Raw genomic sequence first — 18,021 nt, 5'->3', positions numbered from 1 at the left:
AATCATTACCTCTGTCTGCACTCTGGTAGCGATTTGCTAGTGGCATTGTCCACTTGCAAAGGTAGCAGTCTCATCTCCTGTTTCATGTATTGAGCCAGATAAATGTCTCTATTACTTGCTTTCATTTATATCATTAATATAATTGTTTCAAAGACAGCCTGTATTCCCGGTGCAGCTAAATTCTGACTAAAATCAATGGGAATCCTGTACCTTGGGTAAAGTTATCAGCATCAGGCCCAAAATCTCATTTGTCACACCACAGCTGGCATCTTGGATTTGTGAGGGGTCTCTTTAACTGTGGAGCTTCTAGCAGTGCATAGGCTACTGCTAGCCACTTGGAAGATAAATCAAATGAACAAAGACAATAACATTATTACTAAAAAGCCCTGTTTGGTAAAAGCAGCACAACAAAGTGAATGCTGTTTTATTATAACAGCTCTTCTCTTCTGTTGATATGGATGGATCCAGGATTTGCTAAGGAGTGGTGGTGAAGCTCAAGGAGGGATGGGGTGAAATGTGGCTGGAGTCCCCAAGTTGGTGCAGGACATCAGGGAGATGGGCAGGGAGCAGGTGCATGAAGAGGGGGGCCTGCCGCCTGCCGACATCGCTGCTGCTGTCACCGGCTGAGTGGGAAGGTGGGAGGAAATGGAGCCATTCCCGATCTGCTCCAGCTGGGGAGCCAGGGTTGGCTGGAGGTGTGGTGGTAGCATGCAATATCCTCCTTCAGGCACCCATTCCATGCTCAGCTTCCCCTTCCCTGCGGTGCTCCCCTCTGGTAGGGAGCAGGTGCTGGAAGGAATAACCTGCACACTGCTGCCACTGTCCCCAGTGGAGCCCAAGAGCTGCTTCCCCTCAGCATGGGTCAGGACCAGGTCAGGAGCGGTTCTGCAGCTCCCCTCATGCCTGCATCAGCGGGGACAGCAGCAGTGGTGTGTAGATTTCTCCTTCCAGGGCCTGCTCCCAGCCAGTGGGGGATACCTATGGGAGGAGGGGAGGGCAGGAAGCAGCTGCTGGAAGAAGAAACCCCTGCAAGCCTGGCACCCTGCACAGCAGCAGCCTGTGGCTGAAGCAAGACAAAAGTGGTTCTGGGCCTCTACCCGCTCTCGGACCAGCCAGGAACAGCAGCAGCAATGGTGGAAAAGGGCGTCTGCACCGCTGCACCCGCTTGGTTCTGCCCCTGCTTTTTGGCCATGAGCATCACCACACCCAGGTCCCCTTTGGATGTTATTTCTAAAACTAGAGGTATTCAAAAATCTCTGTTCCAAATTCCCGAAGAACACGCGGTCAGTACGGTGAGCTGTCTGGAGTAGCTGCAAATGCTAATTTATTCTGGGAGAAGAGGTGTAAGGTTTCAGGAGGCTAGACCATCTCCCTGGCTCATCTGAGATGGTCTTGCCCTGCTATATATTTTTATTTGATGTTCAGACTCCTTTCATAGTGTCATGGCCAAAAGATGGAAGGCGTTGTTACAGTCTTCTAGGGAAAAAAAGATAATAGCTCCTTTATTTCTAGTGTTTTGGGTGGATGCTGCCTTTTTATCTGAAGTTCCTGGTTCAAATCTCAGGTGGGGCAGATGCCTTTCATGTGAGGCTGGTGTGATTTATGAGTAGAAACTTGCCTGTTATTTCACGGGATGATCCCTAAATAAAACAATATAAGGATTGAGATCCCAGGGTGTCCAAGATAGCATGAAAGGAAAGCTGATCAGATGGGGGCTGGACTCAGTGGCGCAGGAGGTCCATCTAGTCTTGTTTTTTGGGGGTTTTTTTTTGCTTTTAAGAATCATAGATTCAGTATTTACAGCTTTTATTTGGTTGGTATTCTAGTGGTTTCTTTGTGATTAGAAGTGTTTTTTTGAGAGGCTGAGCAGTTGTTTGTGAACTGTAGGGGTTTGTCCTACAGCAGGGAAGGAGTAGCTGGCATTGGCATAGGAGCCAGTGTATGCTTGGAGAGATGAACCCAGTATGCACTGTCATATGGTGCCAAGTGTACTGTCATGAAAACAGGGGTGTAGGTTGTAGCCGTGTTGGGCTAAGGACATAGGGAGACAAGGTTCCTTGCGTGAATTTGATATCTTTTATTAGACCAACCCAAATAGTTGGAGAATAGTTATTAAGCAAGCTTTCGGGTATTTGAACCCGAAAGCTTGCTGTCATGAAAACACACTCTATCTAATATGTCACATTGCCTCCCGTAGAGCGACAGTGGGTACACCTGGGCACATACTGGCATGTGATTATATAACTTTTTTTTTTTAAAAGGCATTCAGCACTCATGGTGTAGGGGCTAGTAGGCAGGACAAATGCATGTTCATGGCAGTGCTTCCTATGATGAACTGACATGCCCTGATAAACTAGTGCAAGCATTATCTGGCATTGTTATGGGGCACAGTGTCGTACTCTTCTGAAATGTTGTATGCGTTATCTTCTCTTCCCTTTTTAAATGCAAATTTAATTTTGATGAAAGCATCTGTATCGACTGCCCTGGGACTGAATTACCGCTAGTTTTTGACACAATAGGCAGTATCTGGGACAACACTAGTAGCGTGAGCTTGAGATTTGGAGTGGGCACTGGGTTATGGTTAGGCTTTCCCAGGAAACATAGAGGAAGGAAGCCCCTTTCAGTGTCCTGGAATTTGGGAAGAAGGTTACACAGACTTGAGACTGATTGTTTGTTTTTTTGCTTGTTTTATCCAGGAAAGAGAGGCTTGTCTGGTTTAGTGGGAAAGCTATATCCGATTGACAACTGACCACTGGGAGGAAGCTGAGGTGCTTGTTGCCAGACCAGGTAAGGACGCAGCTAAGGCCTCTCTGCTGAGGCTGTCAACAAGAGGGACAATTGGAAGAGTACATTCTTTTATATTTATTTTTATACTCAGGCAAAATGCTAAAAATATTTATACTCACTCATGAGCCATCAAACTTCCCACATTTACTGTGACTAGAGACAAACTCACGCCCTCCAGCCCCATCGTTATTCTGTACATCATTATTTGTTACTTTTAATGAGAAATTAGTTCTCTGATCATTTACATTCCAATCTCTCACCTAGCGATAACAAGGGAATATTTTGTATGCAGTGTAGGAAGGCAGATTTGTTTAAAAATAAAGTGGGATTGATACCCTTTTGTACATACTGCTGCACTCCATGGAAGTGAAATGTGCTGTAATGTTTCACTTACACCTCCACCCTGTTGATATTTCATTCTTCAGAGCAGTGGCTTTGTCCTTGTGGGTGAAAGGATTGTCTTGAGGGTACAGCATTAGTCTGTGGCTTGGGCAATCTTGTTTCACTTTTGAGTTCCTCCACAGGTTCTCTGTATGGCCTTGGCAAGTTAATTTCTCAGGCCTTCAGTTCCCATATTTATCCCTGCTACAGTAATACTTCCTTCTTCTCTCTTGTCTGTAAGTTTTTCTGTCTCTTACTAAGTACCTAGCATAGTGGTGACATGGCTTCTGTTGAGACTTCAAGATGGTGTCATAATAGAGATATTTACTCATTGTCAGAAAATCTAGGTGTTGTCAAAACCTCTGGTCTTTTTAAGCCAGTATTGTGCCTCAGGCAGGCAAGACTGGACCAAGGCTTGGCCCCCAGGCTAGATCCAGGCTGTAGGGCTCTCTACAGGCTGGATCCAGACAAACTAGATCTGGACCCACTTCTGGCAGTGGGACAAGCAGCTGCAATGGTGAAGTGAACAGTGTTATATTAGCTCAGGGAGCCACGGGGATTAATACAACTGTTTCTTGCCCCGCCACCATGAAAATGGATCCCCAGTGCACTACATACCATGGATTTCAGCAGGGGGCTTTGTTCACACTTACCTTGCCCCTGAATTTCAGGCCCCTTCAAGAGCCCCATGGGCTAGATGTCACGGCTTCATGACCCGGATCTTTGATAGCCCTGATCTAAACAATCAGTGAAAATATGAAATCTTCATAAAGCCGGGCATTTCGGTGGATAGCAACAGTGCCTTTTTGGAGAAACCAGCAAGCTGACATTGGTTATTTGTTTCAGTTTTCCTTCCTTTTTAAAAAAAAATTAGAAACCACCCTTCCAGGTTTATTAGTGAATCTTAGTATTTGGGGCTCAGCCAAATGCAATGTCTTTTGTAGGCTGTAAAATGCAATGGTGGTTTTGAGTGATGGTGGGAAGGTGTTTGATTGGGTGGGGCTTTGCAGTGAATATTCATCATCCATTTCATTATGAGAAGATTTGTGTCTTTTTCTTGGCTCAGACACGTCTCTGAATGTCAGCAGAGCGTCATGCAAGTTCATTTTGGCAGAGAGGCTGAAGGATGTAATTTTTCAAGATTTATGATTTTCCATGGGGTTTGACAAACAAAGCTTTATGGGTCAAGTTTCTACTTCATGATGCAGTGGGGCAGGGGCCAGATACTGGCCACAGAGAAAAAAAAATACTGTACACTGCCTCAATTTTTTTCTATGTAACAGTCAGTGCTTAAAAAATAAGGAATAATAACCAAACTGCAGAGCGAGCCCAAAATTAATCAATTGCAGGTGAACACAGCAAACAGTTTCCTGCTTCTCTCTCATGGAAGGCATCATGTTAGCAGATTTTAAAAAAATAAATAAGTGCACCTAAATATATAAAATTAATCCCAGCTGAAATCCACCATTTCTGGAAATTTGATCCTAGGTAGTAACAATAAATTGTCTTTCATCTGGGAATCTCAAAGGGTTTTATCAACAAAAACACAATAGGCCTTCCAGCCTGCCTGTGCCATGCGGTCAAGAGTACCATACCCCCACTTAGAGAGAAAGAGGCAGAACCTTCCCAATGCTTAGAAGTGAGTCGGAAAGAAACTTTGCTATAAAACCAAGACCTCTTGGTTCTGTCTCATAGATAGAGCTCCCTAACATTACAGAAGCTTGCTAATCAATCAGAATCCATGCAATCAAAGCATAGATATCAGCAGTTGGAAGGAATCCAACTACATGAAGGCAGGGTGGCAAGAGGAAAGAAGTTACAAGCATCCTTCCAGGGAGTACTTAACTTTAAATGATTTTGTATTTATTCATTGCCTTTTTAAAATGGATTTAGCATATGGAAATTAAAGAGTTATTAAAATTCACTTCCAGGCATAATTGGATTATGTGGGCTTCCTAGCTGGGCTCTTTAGAGAGGAGGTATCAAACAGCTTGAATGTCTGCATGCTGGGAATTCTTCTAGGGGTGGCAAAGGAAAGTGTTTTTACCAGTAAAGAGCCTTTACCTGTGCATTAGTGCTAATCAGATTAATTGTGATGAAGTGTCTATCTGACTGTTGTTATGTAGAACAAAGTTATACTGGCTAAAGAATTTTGTTTAAAATCTTTAACATTTTAGTAATAATTGTATCCTGTTTTACATAATTGACTGATTTTTAGTTTCAATATGAAATACACAGCATTTGCTATTACAATCAACGATAACCTTTAATTCTCCATCTTCTCTCGTATTTTCTGTGCCTACAAATCTATCCCTCACCACTGAGTGCAGATGTGTCAACTGCACATATACTAATCCTTTCAAACAGGCCTCATTTCTAGTCACCAGTCCTAGCTTTGTCCTACTAACAGGCATTCGACTTCAGGGGGTGCATGAGATGCTTTGTTGTGCATTAAACTAATTTAATGCACAGTAAAATGTCAGCATCTACACATGCATTGGGACTTACTACACAGTAAATTAGGCTAATGTGCCATTTGCTAGTACCAACAAATACAGGTACTAGATTAATGGCACATTATTTACTGCACAGTAGCGCATGTGTAGATGCTGACCACTAGGAATTTGCTTTGAATCTTTGATGCCATAGACCAACTGGCAACAGCCTTGTGAAGTAGTGAACTGCCCCCTTCACTTTTTTTTTCCTGGTCGCTTGTCAAGCTTACTGTGACTCTTTGTCTATCTAATAATTTAATTTCTCCTTCTTTAACCTGGCTTCACAATACTGCAAAATGCTGGTATTGCTGGGCACATCTACACAAGATGCTTTACTATGCATTAGACTGATCCAAGGCATGGTAAAGTTTACCATTTAATTGTGTGCTAGATTTACTGCACATTAAATTAATCCAATGCACTGTTTGCTAGTAACAACACATACAGGTCCTAGATAAACGGTGCATTAGGTAATGCACAGTAGCGCATATGTAGATGCTGATCAGGAGCAGTTTTGCTCCTAGTCAGCCCAGGCATCAGGGGGCCACTGCTGTCTGGCTAAGCCCTGATACGGGGGGGCTGTGCCAGCTATGGTGGGGAGGGGGGGAGCTGTGCCAGTTGCAGGTGCAGCTGTCTCCCAGCCCATTCACACTGGGAGGATCCCAATTTGCACAGGGCTGAGAGAGATGTCCTGGCTGCAGGTGCAGCTGTCTCCTGTCCTGTGCCAGAAGAGTTGTGCTGGCTGCAGGGGCAGATGTCTTCTGGCCCCATGTACATTAGGACTGGCCTCCATGCCCTCTGCCAGCCCTCAGGCTGGCACCTAGAGGAGCCAGGAGCTGCCACTGACTGGTGCAAGGGGGCAAAGCAAGGGTGGAAATCTGCACCTGATAGAGCACACATGTAGATGTGCTCTCTGCCACATTTTATGGCATCTTATTTTACTGCGCAGTAATCCTACTGTGAATGATTTGCACATGTAGATGCACCCACTGAAACATAATCCTTTGGATTTTCCTGTTAGAAGTCAGTGGGTGTGTCTCCATGACATGCTTTACTGTGTATTAGACTAATCTAATGTGAAGCATCACCATCTACACATGTGCAACAATTACAGTGTAGTAGATTAGTCTAATGCACCATTTTCTAGTACCTATAGATACAGATACTAGAAATCAGTGCATTAAACTAATGCTAATGCAGATTGCTCCCAGTCAGCCTAGGCAGCAGGGGGCCACAGGTGGCAAGGAGAGGTGTCCTAGCCTTGCAGAATGCTGCCTGCCAGCCACATGGAGATTGGGACACATCAGCTCTTCTCCTACCCTAGGGAGATCAGGACCAGCCCCTATGCTTCCTGCTAGACTGGGGCTGGCACCGGGCAGAGCCTGGAGATCCCCCTGGCTGCTGCAGGGGGGTACACCAGGGCAGGAGCAGCTGTAGACATAAGCACTTCGAATGGGAGCTAGTTTGCTTCTGACAGGTGCACGTTCAGATGTGTGTTTAAGTGCGGGGAAGTGGGGGGGGGGGGCATTAATTGCATGTGTAGATATGCCCAGTGTCTCCCGCTATTCTATATTGTAAAATTGGTCTCAAGAGCATTTCCCTCCTCAATTTTCAGGTGAATAGCTTTACTGGCAGGGCAAAGCACACAGTTGTCACCAAACTGAATACATATACCCATGCCAGATGGTATCAGGGTTGCCAGCTGTCCATAAATTTAAAAACCAAGGCTAAAAATACCTTTCTGTAAAGTCAGTAAAAAAAAAAGATGGAGCTGTTTGTAAAAAAACAAACAAACAAACCAAAAAACAAAAAACTAAGCAACCAGGAGTTTGATGGACAGACCGAGGTAGAGGAGAGCAGTGCTACATGGTGCCTGAATAGAAGCACAGCACTCTTCAGGGCGCACTCTCTCAGGGCTTGGTAGTCCACCGGAGTTGTTGTAGATGCCCTACCCTGGCTACGCACTTCTGCCCCTGCATCCTGTCACCTGCCTGTAACACTACTGTTGCAGGGAGGCATACAGTAGTCCTTCTTTGGGAGGTCTGGGCCAAAGCAGGGAGGGTGAGGATGGAAGGGGTAAGGCTGGGAGATGGAAGAGGTAGTACTGCAGTATGAGGTGCATTTGGGGGTGTGAGAGTATAAGGTGAATAGGGGACTCCTGGGTTTTGGATAGCATGGTGTAACATCATTTGTGCAGTCAAACAAGGTTGCCCACCCAAGATTTTTTTTTTTTTTATTAATATAAATCTACATACTTTTTACTGTCGCCCAAACTTTTTTACTATGGTTGGTGTTAATCCCTGAATTTGAAACTGGTCATTGTTCAGAGCCTGGCAAAAACATTTCAATTATGTAAAATACGTATCAGTAAAAACACGTCAATTTGGTTGTCAGTCTAAAGTTTTCATATTATCAGTAAAAAAAATAACTGTCTTGGTTTGTCTTCATTTGGTAACTGTGAAGGAGAGATTTCATGAGGCCCTTAGTCTTGACTAGTTTTCAGTAGATATCTAAAAAAAATTATATGTGAGCTATCGTGCACTTGTAACCTGAACTGATTAGAAATCAGTTTGAAATTCAGAACGCAGAACACTTCCATCATGTTGACGGTGTGTGTGCATGTGTTTGTAAGTGAATGTACTAGCATCTATATCTGCTTTTTTATTTTCTTTTTACTTTTAGTAACCTTATGGGTATGGCAAAGTACACCACTGCTACACGAATCAAAATCCTGTGCATAAAGGACTAGTTTTCCAGCATCAAGTGGGATTTTAAATCACACGTCTATTCTTCATGTACTTACATCTCCCATTCAGTGATGACTGTCATGTACCTTGAAGTTCTTTTCCCAAAGTTTTACACAGGTTTTCCCTTGCACATTTTAGTGGGAAGAGCTTTATTATTTCCAAAAACATCTCTGTCTCTCTCACCCTTTCTCCTTCCTCTTCCTCTCTATGAAGCTTGATCTCTCATTACATTGGGAATGAAGTGTTAACACCAATTGCAGGTTTCCTGCCTTTGCTTTTCCAGCCAGATTTTGTCCTCCTTGCTCACCTGTGTGTTGGAGTCCCAGTACAGAATACCAAGTACTTCTCCTCATGAGTGTCATTGCTCTGATGTCATCCTTTTACCAAAATAGAGAAGCAATGTTTTTAGCAAGGGAACAAATGCACTATTTAAAGCTGCTTCTTAAAATAAGTTCCCACACACATTTGTATCGTGACATCATTTTTTTTAAATTAGAACTTTTTTCTTAATATGATTCATAAAAAGAAATTGAACTTTCCTTGTAGAGCCTGGCAAAAAAAACCCAAAACCAAACACTTAGGTGAATGGCTAAGCATATACCAGGTAGGTTAATTGTTAGTACCATCAGCCTTTTTCCACAGACATTAGGGGAAGAGAGCACAACAGCAGACTTTCTGGGCACAATTCTTTTTTACTGCTAAGATATGTAAGTCACACTTATGCAGTCTTAAGGTGTAAAAGTCACCCAGTGACATTCTGTGGCACCTCACGTAACAGCATCAATCTCATGTACATGGCTAAATATTTGCCTTTGGGGCTACAGTTCAGTTCTATACAACTAAGTTGTCCCTACTTGGTATGCTTGGAAGTGATAGTATTGTGCCAGGGCTGTCCAAGTCTGTTTTACACTTTGTTGCAAATAGCACAGCCTGGACATCTATTCCAGCCCCACAGGGAGGGAGTTTCAAGCAGGTGGAGCACCCTGCAGAGAAGCCTGCCCTCTGCCCTCAGTCCAGGTTATGCAGTTTTCCATCAGCCCCACATAAACGACTAACAGTGGAGCTCAGATGCAGAATTTGGTCACTGTGAAAAAATACAGGCAATAGGGTGCAAAGACCATGTAATCAGATAGGACATACTGGGCAGTTGCAGATAAGGGGGTTGAGAGTGAGATAAAACAGGGAAACTGGGGAGGAATGGAATTAAAGAAGCTATGGTATCTCCAGTGTCCTTACTGGACTAGTATAATAGCGATCAGTTGCTGTTGGTCTTTTATGTCTATTGTAGAGTGTTGTTATCTCAGTGACAGCGACTGCAAGTCCCACAATTTTGTAAGACATACTGCTACTAATATATCTTTTTTTGCAGCGACCCCACTTCTGGGTCTGAATTCACCCATTATCACTGCATTTTTGTGGGGCTGATGACCTAGGACTTTCACGTACTCTGACCCCCTGTTTCAGGAACTGCTTACTTTGTCTGCAAACCCCAGGTCCTTTTCTACAGAGCTGCTGCCCAGCCAGTCAGCCCCCAGCCTGTACTGGTGCATGGGATTGTTCTGTCCTAAGTGTAGGACTTTGCATTTGTCCTTGTTGAACCTCATGAGATTCTTTTGGCCCAATCCTCCAATTTGTCTAAGTCATTCTGAATCCTAGTCCTACCTTCCAGTGTATCTACAACTCCCCACAGCTTGGTGCCATCTGCAAACTTGCTGAATTTTTACTCCATCCCATCTTCCAGGTTGTTGATGAAGAAATTGAACAAAACAAATTCCAGGACTGATGCCTGGGGCTCTCCATTTGATACTGGCTGCCCACTAGAAATTAAACCATTGACCGCTCACCTCTGAGCTGGATGATCCAGCCAGTTTTCTATCCACCTTACAGTCTGCCCATCCAATCCATACTTCCTTAGGTTGCTTTTGAGATTGTTGTGGGTTTCGAGAACCCCAAGTCATATACCTAGGGCTTAGCAAGGCTTTCATATTACATCCACTGCTCTTCCTGCATTCACACAACCAGTCACTCAAAATAGAAGGTCCTTGGTGAATCCATGCTGACTGTTTCTAATCAGTCACCTTCTTCTGCTTTAGGTGCTTAGCTATAGATGCCTTGAGGACCTGCTCCATGATTTTTCATTAGCCGTTTGAAGGAAGTCTCATCTACCTCATCCTCTTGGATTGAAGAAAGTCTCATCTACCTCATCCTCTTGGACTGGGGGTCTATAGCAGACCTGCACCATGTCATCACCCTTGTTGCTGTCCCCTCTGACCCTAACCTAGAGACTTTCAACAGGCCTATCTCCAGTTTCATACTAGAGCTCTGAGCAATCATACAGCTCTTTTGCATGAAGCGAAACTCCTCCTCTTCTTCTCCCCTGCCTGTTCTTCCTGAACATTTTATACTCATCCATGTCAGTGCCCCTGTCATGTGAGCTGCTATCCCAAGTCTCTGTTACTCCAATCACATCGTAGTGCCATGACTGTGCAAGGACTTCCAGTTCTTCCTGTTTGTTTCCCAGGCTCTGCGCCTTTGAGTACATACACCTGAGGTAGTTAGCCAATTGCCCTACTTTCTCAGGAAGAATGAAAAGGCTTCCTCTGTTGCTCCCTCCTGTTTGTGCTTCCTCCAGGTCTCCCACTTCCCCACTTACCTCAGGGCTTTGGTCTCCATCCTACGGTGAACCTAGTTTAAAGCCCTCTTTATTAGGTTAGTGAGCCTGTCTGTGAAGATGCTGTTCCCTGTCTTTGTCAGTTGGATCCCATTTCTTCCTAATAATCCTTCTTCTTGGAACAGCATCCCATGGTTGAAGAAGCCAAAGCCCTGCTGGTGACACCATCTGTGCAGCCATACATTGATCTGCTCACACCCTTCCCCTTGACTGGAAGGATCAAGGACAACACCACCTGAGCTCCTGCTCCATTCAGCTTTGCACCCAGAGCCCTGTAGTCACTTTTGATCTTGCTCAGGGTCATCCCTGGCAGTATCATTAGTGCCCACATGGATGAGCAGCATGGGGTAATAGTCAGAGGGCCAGATGAGCGTCAGTAATTCTTCTGTGACATCTCAGATCTGGGCTTCAGGCAAGCAGCAGACCTCCCTAGACAAAAGGTCGGGCTGGGAGATGGATATACATCTGTTCCCCCAGACGGGAGTCTCCAACAACCATCACCCATCTCTTTCTCTTGATAGCAGTGGTTTCAATCCTCCCAACCTTGGGGAGGCTTGGCATGGTGTCTTCCACCAATGGAATGTGCTCCTCCTCTGTTGCTAGGACTCTGTATTCGGTATTGCTGTTCTGTATTTTCTATTGAACTTTTCACCGTTTTTTGTAGAAGCTAACAATTGCTAGGTTCTAAACTTTTCTTCCCATGGGACACATTGCTTAATCATGTATCCACAGGAAAAGACACTGTATGAGAGATGGGGCATAAGCAGGTTGGGTGAGGAGGTGTATTGCTCATTTGCAGTGTGATTCTTACAATGAAAAGACTGCAATAAAGGCAGGCAGAATAAGATCCTGGGAGCTTTGCTTTGTGCTCTCATACCAGCTCACTATGGTGCTAGGCCAGTTACTTCACCTTTCTCTGCTTTAGGTTTTCCATCTGTAATGTGGGGGCGGGGGGGAATATACCTACTTCACTGGGTTGTTGAGGATCAGTTCATATCTGAAGAGTGCTTTCAAATTCTGGCATTAAAACTGCTGTATAAATGAACAAGTAAAGTCCAGAATCAAGGTTATTCTTGGGCCTGATTCTGACTTTACTTACAGCTATATAAAGCTGAAAAATTGCATTAAAGATAGTAGCTACACTGGTGTAAATCCAGCTAAGTAGACTCATAATAGTTCTCATAATCTACATAGCTCTTGTTTTCTTGACGCTTCATTTGGCCCTTTCTTTGTATTGTTTAAAACTGTATTAAATACAGAGTTCTCTAAATTAACGATTTTTCCCCCCTAATTTATCCTGATACAGCCTTCATTTCCCTTCATGAAGAAAATGACAACTGGAGTGAAAGCTAACTCTCCCTCCGCCCCCGCCCCCGCCCCACAAGATGCTGAGTTTTGCTAAATCAGTTCCATGTTATTATGTTGACATTTCCAACATCTTTATGTAGTACATCATTCGGCAATATATGGAATGAGAATGTCAGCAGAGCATCTTTTTTCAAAAAAGAAATTAAAATAAAATATATACATATATATCTAAATCCACCTCCAACACTCTACCATGTGACCCTTATGGTTCACTTGGCAGCTCAAAGCGCACTAAAAACCCATTACACAGTTTGCACTGTGCAACTGCGTGCCCACGCACATATCTCTATACCTGTACCCTTTGCCACTGCCTTTCTCAGAGGGTCTGCTATTGAAAAAGTCTATGCCAGACCCCTCTCCACCAGATGATCTCTGCCATTTCTTTCCCGTCGTCCTCTTCTGTCTTCCTGTAGTACCATTACATTTCGCTCAGCCGCATTTTAATATAGTCCTTGACTGTGGGGTCTGAGTGTCTGTTTATGGGCATGTTCCTGGCTTTCTGCAGCAGCAGAGTACAAGGAGCACCTCTAGCCAAGCTGTGTGAATGTTAGACCAGGTAGCGCTAGGGCTTTGTCTGCCCTCTTCCTCAGAGTCGGTAGAATTAAACTACTTTGCATTGGCTCCATTGAGATACCCAAGATATCATTTTGCAAATCTCCTTAACTTTAGATGGATATAGTTCTGCTCCACAGGCTTCTTGTGTTGGATGCTGAGGGTCATGGGGAAGATCCCCACTCTTCCCATCAAAGAGTTAATTTTCACATAATCGTCTCATTCTCTTTCTAAGAGGAGTTTCTCTGTGGCAGCCTTCAGGGCCATTGGGTAAGATGGGTGGTTGTGTGTTCTGGCAACTGCTTTGCAATGTGAAATAAACACCCTTTCACATAATAGCACTCATTGAGCATTGTGCCTGGGAACCGATCACGACATATGTCAGCCCAAGGCCGGGTTAGTTTCCTCCTTTTTCAGTTTAGCAAAATATTTATACAGTGTCTTCTAGTAAAACAGTTCCTAGTAACTGTTGAGTAAAACAGCTCTGGAACTGCTTCTGCTACTCCATCTACATTCAGCTTTTCATAAGTACCTTTTAAAATAGTGAGTACAGACCAGCTGCATTGAATGTTAAACTACCAGATTTGTTTTCTTTGACTTAGATTCATTCTATTACTACAATAATATTCTTGCAAATTTATTGTTTCTTTAAGTAACTGGAACATAGATTTGAAAACAGAACGCCCTGCACACCATTCCAAGGTTTGGACTCATAGGCATACAGGAGCTAATAAGGAGGCTAGAGAAGCCGCTGAGGTTTGCATTGCTGCAGTCTTTGGCCTCAAGTGTTTCACAATCTGTGATTGTCATGCCTGATAAGAAGAGCTTCTCTACTGAGAGGAATTTTAAAGATAATCATTTAAAAAGTTACGGTCCTCAGGAAAAAAATAATAAAAAAAGAACCTCGATAGGCCATTTGGAAATGCAATACTCTAATGTCACCCAGAAACAGGGGCTGAGTTTTAAATATATGCCTTTCTGGTGCAGTCCTCAGTATAAGAGGACTAAAAGACTGGAAAGAATCAGTATGGTTTCTGGCCTCTGATGAGACTTGCTCAGGGGTAGCTACTCCCCAATGTCATAGTTGTTGCTTGTCCCCAAAACAATTGCAGATGGGAAGTCTGTGTTAGATGTTCTGAAGGATGACTGAATAGAAATTACTTTTCACAGAACGCCTTGTCCTTTGGTCACTTTAAGTCACTTGAGTTAAAATGTATTTCTGTGATCGCAAATAAATTTCAAGTGGTAATCATCAGATAGGAGTGTTTGTAGGGATCTCTTCTCAACCCAGTACTATTCAATAATCGATAATCTGCAAAAAAGAGTGTTTTATTTCTGATAAAGTTTGCAGGTGACAAACACATTATAATAAGGAAAGGTCAGTTATACAGACCAATCTATAACATTTGGTAAATTGCATTTTTCTCTGCAACATGTTTTAATACTGCCAAACACGAGGTCATGGATCTAGGAAATAAGAATGTAGGTCACATTTTATATGGTGGATAAATGTATCTAAGTGCATTGTTATTGTACATGATGTGGGTGAATGGTAAATAATACATTGAACAGGAGCTCATACTGTGGTCCTGTCACTAAGGGATTTTGATACTTAGATGTAGAAACTAGTAGGAGGGATTCTGTGGTCTGTGTTATGCAAGAGGTCAGACTGCACGATTATGATATCTGCTATTAATCTATGAATTCCCCATGATATAATGCAATCACATTTTGAAAACTTTCCTTTTAATCTCTGTGTAAATGGCTATTCCCGAGAAGTTCAGGATACTAATTGTCTTATGTGATCACTAATTTTGATTCAGCATCAACCTGGTATATGTGAGCCGAGCTACCCCAGATGCATGTTACTGTCAGGAGCTAGAGGAATCGGAATTCATGGCAGAGGTGATATCTTTTCTTAGACCAACAAAATATTTGATATATTTGCAAGCTTTTGGGTACCCTCACCCTTCCTCAGGCATAGGAAAATGCAAAGATTGTCAAATTCTCCCACTATCAATAGCTTATTTTTCTCTAGTATGTACCTGAAGCCCAGATGGCATATAGGAAGATTCAGCAGACCTTGGCACTTGGCTAGAGAGGGCCTGAGAGCTTTTTCAGAAGGATATGCATTTGCATTTATCTAAGCATTCAGGGCCCCTGCTTTGCTTTTGTTTTTAATATGAACGTTGTAACACATTTGTGCCATGTACTGGGGTCTTCATCCTTCTTGGTTCAAATTTCATTATGGGAAGTCTTGTAATCTTTGGTTGTGCTGGGTTGCGTGACTTCTCTTTGCTGCACTACATTTCAGTCTTTGCCAAGTTAATTGTAGAAAGTACTTGCCCATTTCTCGCTTCCACCTGTGTTATCAAATCATTGCTCATCTCTGGGAATGCCTTCTCTCTAATCAAAGGTCACATATATTTGGCACTTTCTTCTTTCTTAGCCCTGCACGGTTGTGAGTGAATGTGGAAAAACTCTGTAAAATAGGGAGATGTAGTCATCTTTTTGTAAATAATGGAGGTCACAATTGCAACCATTTCTTCACAAGTGGTTTATTTTTTACTCAGGTGATTAATGGATTGATTAAATATTCTCCTTTTATTTTATTTTTATTTTATTTTATTTTTTACCATATTGGGTGGGTAAACGATGACAGCACTGGATCACATAACTGTAGGTTTCTGAGATAATGGTGCTCTGGCTAAAGGCGCAATATTGTCAAGTGTGGTCTTTAGGACCAGACTAGGGGCATTGACTATGCTGGTATCTACATCGCTCCTACAGCACCACATACTGGCAAGCTGGTGCCTTAGCTTTGAGTTGGGTTATAGGTAGGGACCTATCTAATTTGCAGGGGCTGCCCCTTGTTTCTCAGTTCAAGCATGGCACCAGTTACCATTTTTGCAATGGAGTGCAGTGGGCCCCCCCATGCCTCTGGCTGAGGGGGCCTGGAAGTCCCTCTCCTCCCAGGAGATTGATAGATGGCCATCTGTCAATCTCCAAGGAGGGACAAGGCGGCCTCCAATGCCTCTGATTGGTTAAGGGGCCCCAGGCATCCCGCCCGTCCCTTAAGGAGGAAAAGGGGGAGGTGGGGGGGCTTCTCTCCTTGCTTCTCATCCAGATTATGCATATTTGTAAAAGGAAATTATTGCTCACGAAATATATCCTCTTTTTACACATAGGTATAGCTTGTTTTGTTTTGTTTTTTCTATTTTTTAGTTTAGTTTTTTTTTTTCCCCCCAGGAAAGTTAAGTGTGAGGCTCTTGGTGAGCTTTATAGTCCCTGAGCAAAATGTTTGTTGTTTCCATTAAGATAATGGCTCTGGTAATCTGTTGGCAATTTAAGCCATAGGAGATATCACCTTAAGTGGGTTTTCAAGACATTCCAGTCTTTGAAATTGTTGCAAAGCAGGAGGTGCCATTACAGGCAGTAATCCTAAAGCTCTAGACCCCCTGCAGCTTCTAGAACTACATTCTGAATTCATTTGGAAAAGGGAAATTTGTTTCCATTTAAATGTAAAAAAAAAAAAAAGGGGGGGGGGGGGAACCCTACTGGCCAACCAACTCCTAGCAACTGCAGCCAACTCTAAAGTGTTCTTAAGAATCCCTTCAATTATTTCTGTTGGATACATTTTAATTCTACTTAAAAAAAACCAAAACCAACACCGGGTAAACTTCACAGAGAGTCAGCAGCCTAACACAGAGTCAAGGCCATCAGATTTCTTTGATGACTATACCCTCAGTGATATCTGCCACCTCCTTAGGATTTAGGGGCCAGATTTTTATAGAGGTTCAAGTGTCTCAGTATTTTTAAAATGTGTAACCTATATTGCCTCAGAGTTATTCTTACCCAGCATACTGATTGGATCAGTTGTGAAGTGCTATGACACTTTGGAGATGTGAATCACTATGATCTCTAGTAAAAGCTCTTTTCTTAATAAGAGTATGTACTAGATCTTGATCCATCAGCAGTTATAAGTAAATTCTATCTAGTTTATTAGGAATGAAAGCAGGGCTGCACATCAGTGGAAAGGTGAGATTCTCCAAATGTGTGTTATGGTCTGATTTTCCTGATAGCTTAGCTAAAATCATCATGATACAGCAGTTCTTGGTATACGAAAGTAACTCTGCTTTTTTTCATCTTGTTGCTAGTTGATGTTGAGATCATGGGAAGACCATTTTCCCTTTTGATTTGCAGAGCTAGGACTCCCCATCTGTAATTTGATGGCACATTAATTTAGATACTGCCCAGCTTCCCTTTCCTTCCACACATTCCTTCACTGTGCACATTTAATTGTTCATTGAAATGCCAGCGCAAGTCAAGAAAATGATTTTCACAAATAGTTGGGCAATAGGGGTGTGTGAAGTGGGCCCTATTCCACTTCTGGGTCTGCTGCTGAGCACGCTGGGGAGCCCCCCACACTCCTGTGGGATGCTCCATGTGCCACAGTATCGCAGTGTTCACGAGCTGCCTGCTACCTGGAGTTATGTAGAAAAATCAATTAAAGCTGTCTCTCTGTCCGAATCCCCGGATCTTTCCGAATCTCTCTGAATCGATTTGGAGGATTCCGATTCTATTTGGAGAGATTAAAGGGTCTTCTGATTCAATTGGGATTCAGAGATTTGGCCACTGAATCGGGCCAGATCTCTACCGAATTGAATCGGGGACCAAAGCTTCGCATAGCCCTATTGGGCAGCTCATCAGGAAAAGGAATGTGTGATGTCAGTGTGCGTGTGGCTTAGCTCTGCTTGATATTGTATGATGGAGAGTTAACTGTCTTATGAAAAAAACAAAAACAAGCAGTAAATGCTTATTGGCAAAATATTGCAGATCCCAGGCATTACTTTGAAAAGAGAGTTTGATACAAATGAGAAATACAAATAGATGTGTGCCAACCTGTTGAAACCTGCAGGTGTATAGTACGGTACTTTATGTAACTGCATTTCTGAATTGAGCATTGTCTAGGAGTTAGGGTGTGGGGACAGGAGAGTTCTGATCAATATTTCATCTAATG

The 18,021-nt window shown here is 43.1% G+C and overlaps 1 protein-coding gene across 2 annotated transcripts in view; it reads left to right on the top strand.

Annotated features, from left to right (window-relative positions):
• HIVEP3 (human immunodeficiency virus type I enhancer binding protein 3) overlaps positions 1 to 18,021 on the top strand; it is a 195,094-nt gene that overhangs the window by 25,760 nt on the left and 151,313 nt on the right. For both annotated transcript variants that reach the window (XM_006014855.3, XM_025213336.1), the window contains exon 2: positions 2,697 to 2,787. The gene's annotated coding sequence lies outside the window, so the exon portion shown is untranslated. The remainder of the gene's footprint in view (positions 1 to 2,696; positions 2,788 to 18,021) is intronic.

Source organism: Alligator sinensis, unplaced genomic scaffold (assembly GCF_000455745.1).
Source record: "Alligator sinensis unplaced genomic scaffold, ASM45574v1 scaffold264_1, whole genome shotgun sequence".
NCBI classification, from domain to species: domain Eukaryota; kingdom Metazoa; phylum Chordata; order Crocodylia; family Alligatoridae; genus Alligator; species Alligator sinensis.
Note: the sequence above shows the minus strand (reverse complement) of the source record. Positions and strands in the feature narration are given on the sequence as shown.